Source organism: Dromiciops gliroides, chromosome 3, assembly GCF_019393635.1.
Source record: "Dromiciops gliroides isolate mDroGli1 chromosome 3, mDroGli1.pri, whole genome shotgun sequence".
Lineage (NCBI taxonomy): Eukaryota > Metazoa > Chordata > Mammalia > Microbiotheria > Microbiotheriidae > Dromiciops > Dromiciops gliroides.
Window position 1 is genome coordinate 471,727,129 of NC_057863.1, and position 16,257 is coordinate 471,743,385.

The 16,257-nt window shown below is 36.7% G+C and overlaps 1 protein-coding gene across 6 annotated transcripts in view; it reads right to left on the minus strand.

Moving 5' to 3' along the window:
• Nucleotides 1–16,257, minus strand: part of NBEA (neurobeachin) — a 764,716-nt gene that overhangs the window by 368,135 nt on the left and 380,324 nt on the right. The window lies entirely within an intron of this gene.

The window sequence follows — 16,257 nt, forward strand, 5'->3', positions numbered from 1 at the left end:
AGAAGTCTTTTAAAAAATAAATGTCTTGTCTGACATAGAGTTAATTACTCTATGATGAGATTTGGGTTAAAAAACTTCCCTGTCACTCTTGGGCTAGTGAGAATGGTGCTGGCAACTCTGAGAGAGGCAGTAGTGACAAGCTTTGACAACAGGAGGAGAGGTAAGACAGTTACCCGGCAATATTCAAAAGTAATCCTTCTATACCAAGTGAGAATAACATGGACATATTCCAATGGGAATTCTCTTTAGTCTTCAGGAAAAATAAAGATAAATGCAGCAAAAGATATTAAATTACTATAAGGATTGAAAAAATGTATTACATCTATAATTTGTGGAAGAATCAAATTGTATCTAAGAAAATAATTAAAAATACCAGATTATTAGACATAGAGAACCCTAATCTCAATCACATGAAATACATTTGAAAGTGAGAGGATATTCTCTTTCACTGAAAAATATTCGCCCAAAATTTGCAACGAAGCTCAATAGAAGAGGCACAGAGATTTTTGAATATTTGTGTTAAAGTCTCTGGATCTTAGACCTTTTTTTCTTCAAGACTAGTGCTATACACGTAATAGTTAACAAATTTTTGTTCGATCAATTGGAAGGACAAGGAGAACGTTGTGAGACAATGAATTCTAACTGCTAACAGTCTGGCTACTTGGCAGAGGCTAGCTGAAAAACAAAAATAAACTTTGAAACAAATGAAAACGTACCACTTTCACTACCTCTATCACTTTTACCACCACCGCAGTGGCAAAATGCATAATAAACAGTTTACTATAAATAATTTTCAAGAGAGTCATGGAAATGTAGCTTACATAACAAGCATTTGTTGTTGTCTAGTACATTTGTGATATACCAAACATTGTGCTAGGCCTAGAAGCCTATTTATAGAGCATCTATTAAGTGCCAGGCACTGTGCTAAGTGTTTTACAAGAAAGGGGAAAAACAGGACCCCTGCCTTCAAAGAGCTCTCATTTGAAGGGGGGAGACGATATGCAATTGGCTGCAGCTCTAAGGTATAAGTAGAATAGGGTGAAAGTAATTTGAATGAGGAGGGCAATAGCAAGAGGGAGGACTGGAAAAGGCCTTATGCAGAAGATAAGTAAAATAGCACACTGTCTATTGAATCAATGGACTGTAGCTACAGCTTAGAACTGAGTCTTGAAGGAGGCCAAGGAAGGCAGGAGGTGTAGGTGATACACGGAAGGAAGGAAGGCAGATGGAAAATAAGGAAGGAAAGGCAAGAGATGGGGAAGGGAAGGGAGAAGAGGAGCGGGCAGGGAAGGGGAGGAGTATTCATACAGCATCTATTATGTGCCAGGCACCATACTTGGCACTTTACAAATATCAACTCATTTGATCCTCACAACAACCCTGTGAGGTGAGTGTTATTATTATTCCCATTTTACAGTTGAAGAAAGTGAGGCAGACAACATGACTAATGTGAAAATATGTTTAACATGATTGTACATATATAGCCTCTATCAAATTGCTTTCTGTCTTGGGGAGGGGGGAAGAGATAAATTTGGAACTTAAAATCTTATAAAAATGAATACTGAAAACTATCTTTACAAGTAATTGAAAAAATATTAAGTAATTACTGTAAATTAACATTACTAAAATACTATTAATTAATAAAAAAGAAAGTGAGGCAGAGAGAGGTTAAATAACTTTCCTAGGGTCCCTCAGCTAGTAAGTGTCTGAGGCTAGATTTGAACTCAGGTCATCCTAACTCATCTTCCTGACACTTACTAACTTATACATTACTTAACCCTGTTTGCTTCAGTTTTCTCATCTGTAAAATGAGCCGAAGAAGGAAATGACAAACCACTCCAGTATCTTTGCCAAGAAAACCCCAAAATGGTTCACCAAGAGTTAGACATAACTGAAACTACTGAACAAAAACAAATTCCTGACTTTAGGCCTAGCACTCTATCCACTGCACCCCCTAGCTACTTTTAGCTATAGATATAGCCCACCTTGATTTAACAGACATTGTTCCATTGGCCTGCAAGATATCAATTCTACTCTACCACCTGAGGTAATTCACTAAATAAAAATGTCATCAATGAATCAACAAGCATTTATTATGCTCTTACTATTTATCAGTCAATGAGGTAGGCAATGGGAATAGAAAGGCAAAAATAAAACCTTTTCTGAGCTTAAGAAGCTTAAATTCTGAGATCTATTCAGTTTTCTATCTCCAAGTGCCTATTGGACATCTCATACTGGATCTCAAAGACATCTTAAACTCAGTATTTCTGAAACAAATTCATTATCTCTTTCCAAACCCTTCTTTGTTCCTAACTTCCTTATTATTGAGGAAGCCTATATCCTCCCAGTCACTCATGCTTGCAATCTAGATGTCTTCCTTGACTCCTCCCATATCCAATCTATTATCAAATCCTGTAGATATGCAACATATCTTGTACATGTCTCTTTTTCTCCATTCAGACAGCTGCCACTCTGGTGCAGGCCCTCATCACCTATGACCTTGACTACTGAAATAACCTTCTGATTGGTCTCCCTTTTTCAAGTCTCTCCCCACTCTAGTCCATACTCTGTTCAGTTATGAAAATGATATTCCTAAAGCACAAGGCACAAGTAACAACCACACTTCATCCAATAAATACTAGTAGCCTCCTTTAATGATCCAGATCAAATATAAAGTCTTTTGCTGGCTTTTAAAACCCCTTTTTTTCTTCCCAATCTTATAATTTTCTCCCTTCCATGTCTGCTATGATGCACAAGGTACTCAGTCCCCCTACTTTGTGTCTTTTCATTGGCTGCTCTTATGCCTGGAATTTTTCTTCTCACCTCTACCTACTGGCTTCTTTCAGGCCTTAGCTAAAATCCCATCTTTTCCAAGAAGGCTTTCTTGGCTCTTTTTAATGCCAGTGCCTTCCCTCTGAGACTGCCTCCTATTTATCTTGTATATACATGATTGTTTGTATGTTTTCTCCCTCAGTAGATTGTGCGTTCCTTTAAGGCAGGTAGTGCTTTTGCCTTTCCTTGTCTCTTTAATTCTTAGTATAATCTCTGGAACATGGTAGCTGCTTAATAAATGCTTGCTGACTTTATTTGACTTAGGAGAAAGTTTTGAGACAAGGAAAACATTTAGGTGACTACTTCAATAGTACAAAAAAGGGGTTGAATTAATGTGGTGGCTGTGTGAACAGTAAGAAGGGTCAAGGTGCAAGAAATACTGGGGAGCAAGAAAGAAAATTTGGCAACTTGAATGATATATGGTATGAGAGTGGAGTTAAAAAGGACTGAAAATTGACTAACCTGGTGACTGGAACGACAGTGGTGTCCTTGACAGTAAGTAATAAGGAAGTGCAGAAAAGAGGTGAATTTTTGAAGAATGATAATGAGTTATATTTTAGACATGTTGAGTTGAAATGCCTAGTGCACATCCAGTTCAAAATGTCCAGTAGGAAGTCCATGATGCAGGATTAGAGTTACTAGGGCTGGTTATATAGACACAGGATTCATTTGCATAGAAAAAATACTTAATCCTTGGAAACTAAAGAGATTACCCAGTCAGAATATAGAGGGAAAAGAAGAGAGAGGCCAAGACAAAATATATATATGTGTATATATGTATATATGTATGTATGTGTGTATATATATATGTGTGTGTGTATATGTATGTGTGTGTGTGTATAAAAAATGCTTCAGGAGGATGAGAACTGACCTCAGGTTTTTGGAGGGCTCTTCCTTAAAATAGGAATTAGGCTTGTTCTCCTTAGTTCCTACTAAAACAATCAATGAGTGCCAGGTAAAAAGAAGAAAATTGAGGTTAGATACTACAAGGTAGTTCTTAAAGAAAAAAAATTACTGAAGGCCAAATCACCAGTCAGTTGTTTTCAATGTTCCCACCATTTCTGGTTTCTTCCTGCTTCTTTATCTATTACTCCAGCCTGAGGCATCAGAATAACCTTGTGCCTGCTGCCCTTTTTGACACTGTTTTTTTTTGGAATTAATTTATGGCAGTATGCTACTATAAGGAGGAATGGAGGGCATGAAGTAGACCAGCCCAGAATTCTCAGAGGAAGGGAATTTGTGGAGGAGTATGGAGCCTGGGGATAAGAAAATGGAGAAGGGCAGAGCATACAAAAACAACGATGAACAAAATTATACATAATGCACACACACATACACACATACATTTATAGAAACCCCCTAATGTACAAGCATATCCACTATAATCTCTTTATTTTATGAAATATTAAGAAATAACACCTTGATTAGGGCAACTACATGGTACACTGGATAGAATGCTGGGCTGGAGTCAGGAAGACATCCTCCTAAGTTCAAATCTAGCCTCAGACACTTACCACCTGTGTGACCCTGGGCAAGTCAACTTACCATCTCTTTTCCTGAGTTTTCTCATCGGAAAATGAGCTGGAGAAGTAAATCCCAAATGGGATCACAAAGAGTAGGACAGGAATGAAAAATGACGGAACAACAATAAAATCTTGTATCACAAGATGAAGTCCTTGGTTGAATCAAAGACCTAATCAGTTTTTAATAACAAAAAGCCTGATCAATTTCAGGGAGGAATCCTACTTTCCTGAAACTAAGAGAGGTAATGCCTGTAAACTAAAGGATGTGTCCTTTACTGTCTCTGAAACTGAACGGAGAGGTAACCATTTTATTTACCCTGGATTAGACTTGAAAAGGGGAAATGTCTCTATTTAATTCAATTAGGGATATACCTTTTAATGTACCTTTGCAAGGACTGAAAGGGAAATCTGTAGAGAGAGTGGTTAAAGAAGGAATAAATGGTTTCAGGAAGGTATTTATTCTATGATAGGCCAACACTGACATTACTATTGTTAGGTTTAACTAAATCAGAAACCCTAAAATTAAATTTTGTACCTCCTTTTTATCTTTTAAAACTTTGTCTTTTTTCATGATTATAATAAATTGTAAGCTTGTGTCAGGGATAATTTTCAATAGCAGGGGGAAAGTACCCATTAGAATCTTGCTCTGAGCAGGAATGTTTGTATATTAGTTATCTCTGAAAAAAATTAGCCAAAAATGCAGAGTATAGAGATTTTCTTCAACACTAGCTAGAAGAAAAAAAGTAGAGAAGGGTGGCAAAAAGGCCCAATCACAAAGGCTTCTCCAGGGCTTAGCACAGTGCCTAGCACATACTACTTACTTAATAATGTTTATTAACTGATTGATTCTCAGAGTATCCATCTTAGTAGCATTTTGGATCATCCCCTGACCATACTCTTTGGAACCACAACTAGGGACAAGGTCTAGGGACTCAAGAAAATCAGTTGCTGAAATGATGGTAGAACCTAGAAAAGTAAGACAGACAAAGGTAAAGAATAGGTCTTAATTCAGTAGTTATTTGGAGTCTCCCTAAAGCAGTGTACCAATTGACAGCATCAATTCTCCAAGGGAAACAGACCTCATTCAGTCCTGAGCATCAGAGAAAACAAGCAGCAAGAGCTGAAGGCAGGACATAATAGGGCTGGCCTTCTAAAAGTAAAGATTTGTGTTCATTAATGCCATATTTCCAGCAAGAACACAAGAAAAATGAGCGGAATATTTCAGACCTATTAAAAGCAATGAGCAAACATTTGAAGAAAAAGTTTCAGCTCAGTGGATAAAAAGTACTCTGAAACAAATGAAGGTGAGTCAAAATCTCTTGAGGAAGGTAAAGAAAGTGTAACTAATTCTGCAAGGTCACTTGAAATAACAATAGAACATCTCTTATAGAGCATCTCTATCAACTTCCAGAACAGTTAAGAACAATCAAATAAGTAAGAATAGCACAGCAATGACAATTAATAATTGGAGTTCTTAAGGAAGAAGTTAACATATCTAATTAAAAACTAGAGAATTTAGGACAAAAGGCAGAAACATTTCACCCATCTCTGTGTGGTACCATATTGCTATGACTCATGAAGCAATATGACATAAGATGCAAAACTGTTGGTGTCCTGAAAGGTAACAAAGGCATGTGGACAGGGAAGCTACAGTCTATAACCAATAATGATTTGTATGCAAGACATTATTTAGAATACAGATCATTGTAACATGACGTGGAAAGTTTATGGAGTAAAGTTAAGATGATAGCTTGATTCTAAAAGATATCACTGGAATAATAAAGAGGCATGTTGTGTAAATCCTTTATAGAGGCTTTATGGAAATCTATCTACAAAGCGGTAGGGGATGAGTAGATATAATGGTGTTGTGATCTGTTCTAGTAGGAGAAACCATACTATTGATATCACAGACACTGACTTATTAGTGCAGATAACTGAATGGGGGATTAAAGCAGTAGGATAAAATATGAAGGTATAATGATTTAATTCAATTCGACTAACATTAAGTGCCTAATTTTTGCAAGGCACAAGGATGGGGTAGCACCTAACAGAGTCTTGAAGGAAGACAATGATTCTGAGGATTAAAGAAGATGGAGTATGCATTATAGATGTGAGGAATGGCTTCTGAAAGTTGAAAGTGGCAAGAGAAAGAATATGGCACTGGGTTTGCATTAGTTTGCTGGGAATACAGAATTTATGAAGGGAAAAATTGTGAAAAGCAGTTAATTCTTTATGAAAACCATTGAACTGTTTGGAGTCTGCATATGGAAGATCTGAGAAATAACACCTTGAGGAGTCTGGAGGTGGAGCCAAGATGGCAAAGTGAAACCAGGAAGCTGCCTGAGTTCTCCCAAATTTCCCTCAGAATCTCAATAGATTCTGAAGCTGTAAAACCTGCAAAAAAAACACCCCAGAGTGAAACAATCGTCTGACTTAAGATAACCTAGAAGATCTTCAGGAAAGGTCTGTTTCCTCTGGGTAAAAGGGAAGCACAGCTCAGCATAGAGGGTGTCTGGGAGAGCCAGCAAAAGGCACAGATTAGCAGCTGAGCAGCCAGCCAAGATCGTAGCTCAGGAAGCAGGCCAGCAGGTCAGTTGTGAGGCCTCCAGTCCCAATGCTGCTGATGCCTCAGCAGAAAGCTGGTGACTTGGCCTCCAGCCCCCAGGCCAAAGAAACTTTGAACAGTACACGCTGTACCCCAGGGGCAGAATTCAACCTTAAAAGGCACAAAAGAGGCTAAATATAAATAAAAATATGAATAAGAACCAAAAAACGAGCCCTCACCATTGACAGTTACTATGGTGACAGGGAGGATCAAAACATAAACTCAGAGGAAGACAATAATGATAAAACTCCTACATGTGACACATTAAAGGGGAAGAAGAATTAGTCTTGAGAGAAATAAAATCTTATTCAAGAAGATAAAGAGAACCATTGAAAGTTTTTGAACAAGGGAATGAAAGGACCAGCCCTATTCCTTAGAAAGATTTTTTGGGGGGCAGCTTTTTGTATTATTTGTTGGAGAGAGAGAGAGATTGGAAGCAATTAGCCCAGTTACAGGGCTAATAAAGCTTAGGAATGAGGTGATAGTCCTGTGAGTGAATAGAAGGAGAGGATGCAAGATATGTTGTGCAGGTAGAATGCACAAGACAAGGCAATTAATTGGACATTGAGGGTGAAGGGAAAAATAAGCATTACAAATGAATCTGAAGTTACTGAGTTTGGGTGTGACCAGAATGACAGTACTGTTCTCAACAGATGTAATGAAGGAGGCAAGAAGAAAGTGGGACAGGAGGTTGAAAGAAATATGATTATTAAAAACGCAAACATATAGTTATAGCATAATACTTTGTTTTATAAAATTTGCCTTCAGTATGAAGATATATTTTTTTTTTGCAAATTAGTAGAACAATTTGTTCTCCAGTTCTGCAGTCCATCTCCTAATCTCCAGATCACTGAGGTAACTTCAGACTTTTGGTAGAATTATGTGTAAGGGAAAAGCTACCATGCCATTACACATGTCCATACATATTTATGTTTATTATGTTCAGAATAGTTGTCACAGCATCAGAACCTCACTTTTAGTTTTCTCTTAAGTTCTCAATGCCCTCTTGGTGGCTTAGGTCCTTCTCCAATTCAGAGACATCCAGAGTATCTAAAGGTATCAATGAAATACAAAACAACTGCTTTTAGTCTGGTAACAAAATCTCTTTACTGTGAAGTATTCTGGCTGCTAAGTACTATAACGATTGGAATGACGCCACCTGCTGGAGACTTACTGTAAGAAAGCTCCACTATGAGGGCAAGGATCCTGAGGGCAAGACATGCGGCTTTTCTTTGGCGTCTGGAAGTGACTTTTGCTTGTGGGAGGAAGAGGGAGCGAGGCTGGCTCTCTCATGCTCTTTCACCAGGACTTTTGTGGAGAGCAGAACAGGAGAACTGTAGCTCCCGGAGATAGATGAATCTAGGCCTTTCTCTCTTCACCAAATTCTTATTCTCCTTAATAAATGCTTAAAAGTCTAACTTGTGCCAAAGCTTATAATTTATTGGTGACCACTCATTAGATATTTTAGACAGACTAGCTAGAATTTTAGCCCCTTACAGATGGCTGACCACGAAGAGGAAAGCTGAATCTCTGTCTTCTAATTTTCCAGTTGGGTAAAATTTCCCCTACCCTGTACCCTTAAATTGGAAAGTACTGCTAAATATCGGCTGTTTTCACTTTAAATTTTCAAATGGATCTTTTAAACTCTCTAAGTACCCTGTTCCTGATTTTAGTCTGTTTAACCAGACAAATGTGGATAAGATCATGTTAATGCTTTGTTTTTATGGATTGTTTTTATTTTTGTTAGAAGAGCGAGCAAGGTGTTCACACAAGGGAATATAAATATCCATAACCCCCCTCCCCCAACCATGCCTTTTCAGAGAAACCTCTAACTCCTGCAGCTTTTCCAAATTCTAACACTAATTGTTGCTCTAATTTTGCATGCCTGCAAGCAACAACTCAGCCTCTAGAAGCCTTTAATCTCCTAGAAAGGGGGGGTGGGGGGAAGGGGAACCCAGGCTTGAGTTTGAAACCAAGCCTGATTCAAATTGCCCTTCCCCTCCTCTTGGGACCCCTCCACCCTCCTCAGATCCTGAGCTTGAGCTTGAGCATGCGCAGCTTTCTCTACCCTACAATTGCAGCTTCTACTCAGTTACCAGAGCAGTCAGGCTCGGCCCTTCTCCAGTCTGTGATTCTAACTTGACCTACTGTGGTTCTCCCAAACCAACCTTAGAAAACCCTTTAAATTCCAGATATGCTTGTTTTGTTCATAATTTTGTTAACCTGCTTTTGTCTTTAATTAGTAACCTTATAAAGCATTTATATTATGAAAGGACCAACAAAGAAAATAGAGGGATTAAAGAAGACAAACTTAAGCTGAATAAAAATGACAATCATCATCATATTTCAAGAAAACATATTTTACAGAAATGTAGAAGTAAGCAGCAAGGTACTGATATGAGTATTGGGGATTTTAGATATCGGAATCAAAAGTGTTCTAAATTCACTCAGAGAAATAATGTCAGTTCAGAGGTTACATAGGATTTCTATACATCTACATTTTGAAATTAACAGTATGGGTTTATTTTCATAGAGATTTTCATGCTTTTAAGATTGTGTTTTATACTTAGTCAAAAAAAGGGAGAATATTTGTAAGAGCTTTTTATAGTCATGTGATCAAGTTTATATTTTGTAATACTCTTATTAATATTAAGTTCATATTCATTTAGATTTCCCTAGTTTGAATTTCATTGAATTTTATTCTTTCATGTGTATTTTCTTCTATTCATTCATCTATCTAATTTTGAAACAATGCAAGATGGTTTTTATTTCATAATACAATGTTTTGGGTTTGTTTTTGTTTTTGTTTTGTTGTAGCAACAAACATTTATTTTATTTTTTCCAGTTACATGTAAGGGTAGTTTTCAACATTCATTTTCATAAGATTTAGAGTTCCAAATTTTTCTCCCTCACTCCCTCCCTTCCCTCCCCCCTCCACAAGATTGCAACCAGGTTATATGTGTACAATCCACAAGTGTTCTTTTTATCAATTCTTTCTATGGGGGTATATAGTAAGCTTCCTCATTAGTTCCTTGGGATTGTCTTGGATCATTGCATTGCTGGGAGTAGTTAAGTCATTCACAATTGCTCACTGAACAATACTGCTGTCACTATGCACAATGTCCTCCCAGCTCTGCTCACTTCACTATACATCGATGTTCATTAGTCTTTCCAGGTTTTTCCGGGATCATCCTGTTTGTCATTTCCTATAGCACAAGACCATTCCACTACAATCATATAGCACAGCTTTTTCCATCATTCCTCAAGTGATGGACATTCCCTTGATTCTCAATTCTTAGCCTCCACCAAGAGTTGCTATAAATATTTTTTGTACAATTTTCCCCCCTTTTCTCTTTTTCATGATTACTATTGTTAACTGTTTCCCTTCCATCCTATTTTCTTCCCCATGATATTTATTCTATTATTCATCTTCTTTCATCCTATCACTCTTCAAAAGGGATTTGCTTCTGACTGTCCCCTCCCCCACTCTGCCCTTCCTTCTTTTGCCCCTCTCTCTTTATCCCCTTCCCTTCCTATTTTCCTGTAGGGTTATAGAGATTACTCCACCCAATTGAGTACATTATTCCCTCCTTGAGCCAATTCTAATGAATCTTTGAGCCAATTCTGATGTGTGTTAGGCTCATTTACTGCCCAGATTAAATAGATTACTCCACCCAGTTGGGTGTGTGTGTGTGTTAGTCCCTCCTTGAGGTAGCTCTGATGAGTTTAAGGTCTTTGAGCCTTTTCTGATGAGTGTAAAATTCATTTACTGCCCTGCTCCTCTCCCATCTCTTCCCCCACTCCATAAGCCTTTTCCTCTTTCTTTCATGTAGGATTTCACCTCTGCCCTTCCACTTCTCCCAATGCATTCCCTTCACCCCTCAATTTAACTCTAAAGATGTCAACACCTAGCTAGGTGACACAGTGGACAAAGCATCACCCCTGGACCCAGGGGGATCCCAGCCAAAACCCAGCCTCAGACACAAGACAGTTGCCCACTGAACAACCCCAGGTATGTCCCCCAGCTCCAGTTTTTTATGGTTCTCTAGGGTCTTGTATTTGAAAGTCAAATTTGCCATTCAGTTCAGGTCTTTTCATCATGAATACCTGAAAGTCCTCTTTTTCATTAAAGTCCCATTTTTTTCTGCTGAAAGTTTCTGCTGAGTTTTGCTGGGTAGGTGATTCTTGTTTGTAATCCCATTTCCTTTGCCCTCTGGAATATACTCATTGCTATAATAATGAATTGAGGAACAAGGTATCCCCTACACTGCTTCCATTGCCTGCAAAATTCTTTTGGTGAAAAAGAACAATAGGATAGTAATGGGATACTGACAGAGTGGGGAAGGAAATGTGCTGTGATTCTAGTTTTAATTTCATTAAAAAAACAAAACAAAACAACAACTTCATTTTACATCATGAGGAATAGGAAAAACTAGTTCCAGATCTTCTTCCCACTGAACAATTTCCAAGCTCTGACTCTCCCAGTCTCCAAATCTGGCTTATATTCTGTGGGTATTAGTAGCAGGAGAAACAGTTTGATTAGAGAAAAGGGCAGGTGCATACCTCAAGATCTATGGATGTGTGATATGAGTCTATTACCCAGATCAGAAGAGCTGAAGATATTTTAAATTAAACACCTGGGGGGCAGCTAGGTGGCACAGTGCATAAATCACAGGGCCTGGATTCAGGATGATCTGAGTTCAAATCTGATCTCAGACACTTGACACTTACTAGCTGTGTGACCCTGGGCAAGTCACTTAACCCTCATTGTATATGTACATACACATGTGTATGTGGGCTCTAGATGTGCCTACACACATGCACATTCTTATATGTGTGTGCATGTATGAACCCAGAACTTGATTTTTAGAATACCTAGCACTTTTTGTCTAGTGTCCTTTGAGATGTATATCTTCTATGAGGAATTCATTATCTACTGTAGCCCTCAATGACTTCACCATGTTCTGAAACATCTGCACAACTCATTTGAAATTAAAGTTACCTATCTTCTTAGGACATATCTTTATAGTTTTAAACTTAATTTTAATTTAACTTCTTGCGTCTGCACATCAGGTTTGACCCAACAGACTACAAATCCCTAAATGATAGGAACCAGTTATGTTTAACAGAATCTCCCCACAGTACTCTACATATAAACATTTGTTGAATAAATATACTGAGGTAAACTTTTCCTCATTCCATGGATATGAAGAGAAAAGAGTGGGAGCAGGACCTTTCAGTTTAATTCAATAAGTACATATTAAGCACCAATTGTGTGTCAGGCACATTAAATGCCAGAAATACAAAGAGATGAATGAATGTAACCAGACAGATACAAAGGATATACAAAGTAATTATAATTTTGGAAAGGAGGAAACATTAACAACTGGGCAGAATGATAAAAGACTTCCTAACAGAGATGGCAGTAAACTTGAATCTAAGAGGGAATAAAAGGGGCAGCTAGATGACGCAGTGGATAAAGCACTGGCCCTGAATTCAGGAGGACCTGAGTTCAAATCTGGCCTCAGACACTCGATACTTGTTAACTGTGTGACCCTGGGCAAGTCACTTAACCCTCATTGCCCAGCAAAAAACAAACAAACAAACAAACGAATAAATAAAAGAAGGAATGAAGAATTCTGAGAGGCAGAGGTGAAGTCAAGTCAACAAGCATAGTAAGCACAGGACTGTGCTAAGAGTAAGATATACAAAGAAAGGTAAAAACACTATCTTCAAGGAGCTCACAATCTAATGTAGAAAACAATTTGCAAATACCTGTACAAATAAGGTATACATGAGATAAATTTCAGATAATTAACAGAGGGAAAGCTTTAGCTATGACAGGGGTGGGGGGAGAGATGGAAAGATTTCTTGTAAAAACTAGGATTTTAGCCATGTCTTGAAAAGATCCAGGGAAGCCAACAGGTGAAGACAAGGAGGAAAAACATTCTATGCATGGGGAGCAGTCACTGAAAAGGTACAGTCAGGATATAGGGTGCCTAATGTAAAGAACAGCAAGGAGGCGAGTGTCACTGGATTAAAGAGGATATAATGGGGAGAAAATTATGAAAAGACTGGAAAAGCAGGAAGGGGTCATGTGATAAAGGGACTTAAAAGTCAAAGAGAGTGTCTGTATGTGTGTGTATCCTTCATTGTGGAGGTAACAGGAGAGCACTAGAGTTTATTGAATGGGGTAAGAGGGTGACATGGACAGATGGCAAGATGATTTTCACATCTTGGTGGAGGACAGACTAGAGTAGGGAGAAAACTGTATCAGGAATAGAAACCATAAGGTTATTCCAATAGCTAGCTGCTCACCAAGCCTAGAATGCACTACCACTTTGCTTCTGCCATTTTTTGTTTGTTTGTTTTTCTGGAGACTAGGCCTCCATATCTCACTGAGGCTGGGAGTAGAGAAGACATCCACAGGTTCAATATCAATGCTAAGTGGCGTAGAAGCATTAACCTGCTTTGTTTTGGTTCTCCTTAGGCACTGTGGAGGTCCTCCACTCCCAGGGATGGAACATATTAGTACCATACTTGATGTGGACACCTGATCAGCTTTTGCCATACTGAAGCTCAGAACTCTTGACTCAGCTCAAATCCCACCTTCTTCAAGAAGCCTCTCCTGGGTACCACTGCTACAGTTTTCTCCTTCAATCTACTGTGTGTGTGTGTGTGTGTGTGTGTGTGTGTGTGTGTGTGTGTGTGTGAGAGAGAGAGAGAGAGAGAGAGACAGAGAGAGAGACAGAGAGAGAGAGAGAGAGAGAGAGAGAGAGAGAGAGAGTGTAATATACCTAATTATTTAAATGTTATTTCCTACATTAAAATGTAACTTCCCAGAAGGCAGAGATTGTTTTTACCTTACTTTGAATCCCCAACATTTTAGCACAGTAGACACCACATAATAAATACTTAATAAATGCTTACTGACTGACTGAATTAAGAAAAGGTAGCATGGGTTAGTAGAAAAAAATAATGGCTCTGAAATCAGAAAATGTAGAACCAAACCTTAGTTCTGATATTTAATAGCTGAATGACATCTGGCAAATTACCTTTCTGAGGCTGAGAATATGTATACCATTTTCATCACAGTATTGTGAAGAAAATATTTTGTGAACCTTAAAATGCTATAGAAATGTTAGCTATTGTTATTCAAGTACATTAAAAGGGCTAGATTAAGATAAACCCTAAATTCACATAAAATTCATTAACCCCAAATAATTTTGAAATGTCTGGTATTTCAAGTATCTTATTATGAAATGTAATTTATTTACTGATTTTATTAGTAAAAGAATAATTTTATGTATCTTAATTTCTATGAGTATATTTTAAAATTAGATACATTGATACATCTATGATCTCATGAATATGATTACTTGTCCCAACTATTCAAATTAAAAATCTTTCCCTTCCCTGTTCTTATGTTCTCTCCAAAACCATTCACAGGAAATTTCCTTAATATGCTAGGAATCTTCCTCTAGTCCCTTGATACTGGGTAGATATTTGTTATCCTTTCTGTCAAGTAAATTACTCACCTTCTTTTCTGTTCATATCTCTTATTTTAAAATATACATATATGCATATTAGATATATGTTCATATGTGTATATATATATTTTGAAAGCTTATTAAAGTTTAAAACTGCAGTAAGGCTTTTGGGATACTATAAATATTATAAATATATATACACCACTTAAGGAACACATATACATATTTTAGACCTAATCTATGCAAATTAAAGACATATATGTATAAATTTATATCAGATCTCATATATTTTTTAATGATATACATAAAATGGGTCTAAAATTAAAAATCTAAATAAGTGATTTTTTTTAAAAAGCATACATTTCTTGATTTTGTGTTTCTCATCTCTGTATTAAATTCAGAATATTTCCTGGTATGAAATTAATTAAGAATGGCATGAAAAAACACAATTCACATGCAGAGATTAGATTATCTCAAAAAGAACAAAGAAGGCGAGCAGAGGAGGTGGTAGGTAAAGTTCTTGTTTATGTGCTTTACGCTAGTTTTTAGCAATTCAGCTTCAAATGAAAGTCATAAATATTTACTTAAACAAAATATATGTATGACCAAGTTTTTGTTTGTTATTATTGAATAAGATTTTTTAAATCAGAATTAAAAAAAAATTAAACAGGTATATAGTATGATAGACTCCCTCTATCCACCCCCCCCAAGAACCATTAGTTATTGTTTTAGATAATTTAACCTAATTTTTTATGTGTTAAGCTGGTTACCTGAATTCTACAGTTTAATTCTTTAAAACTCTTCTAATTCTTCAATTCATATTTTAATAATTTTAAATGAGACCATTATTGCATAAAGATAATAAGCAATTTTACATCTCATTAACCTTGCTTTGTTTTAATTACAAAGATCTTTTGTTAGATTCCTTTAAATGATCCAGTTTATAATTTCAGTCTGTCCTAGGGAGTATTTCAATTCAACTGCACATTCATCAACTGTTTTTGTCCTGTTAATTGTCGACAACAGCACAATTATACTCTCTAGCAATGATTGATGAATTATATTCCTAAATTTAGATGTTAAATAGGATAAATATTTATAACAATTTCCACTTAAAGATTCTTATCTTCACCTTCACTAAAAGCATTAGAGATTGAAATTCTACCAGTAGAAAGAATATATGTAAGTTTATATCCCATTTAAATCTTTGAAAATATCAGGTGAAAGAAGATATATTTTTAGATACACTAGAGAGACCTTCATGCTATTTATGAAGAAAATTCTCACATATGATATTTTAGAGCTGAAATTCACCAGTATATTTATGATAGTAAGAGATTAAAAGAAGAACAGTGAACCACTGGAGTTATAAGACCAGTTCTGTTAGTGATTGGTTGTGTGACCTTAAAACCAAATTACTTATGGCCTCTGGGACATATCGCTTCATTTGTGAAATAAGAGGGTTAGAAAAGAAACTCTCTAAATGTCCTTTTCAACTATTAAATTTGGATACAGAAAGGAGTAGAAGATATATTTTTTCCCTTATTAAGGAGCTTCTAATCTAATGTGGGAGATAAAATTCATACTTAATAAACAACTAAGCTGGCACCAGCATTATTGGCCCATGAATTAATGTTGGTTAGTAAATGAAGGAGAATGAATGCAATGTACTCATCTTCTGATGGTCCATATGTGTTCTCTCAGGAACAAATATTTGTAAAAAGGATAAAAAATTCTAGTATATATATATATATATATAAACTGAGTTGGGTTTTGTTTTCAAATAATCTGAGCATTAATAATAATA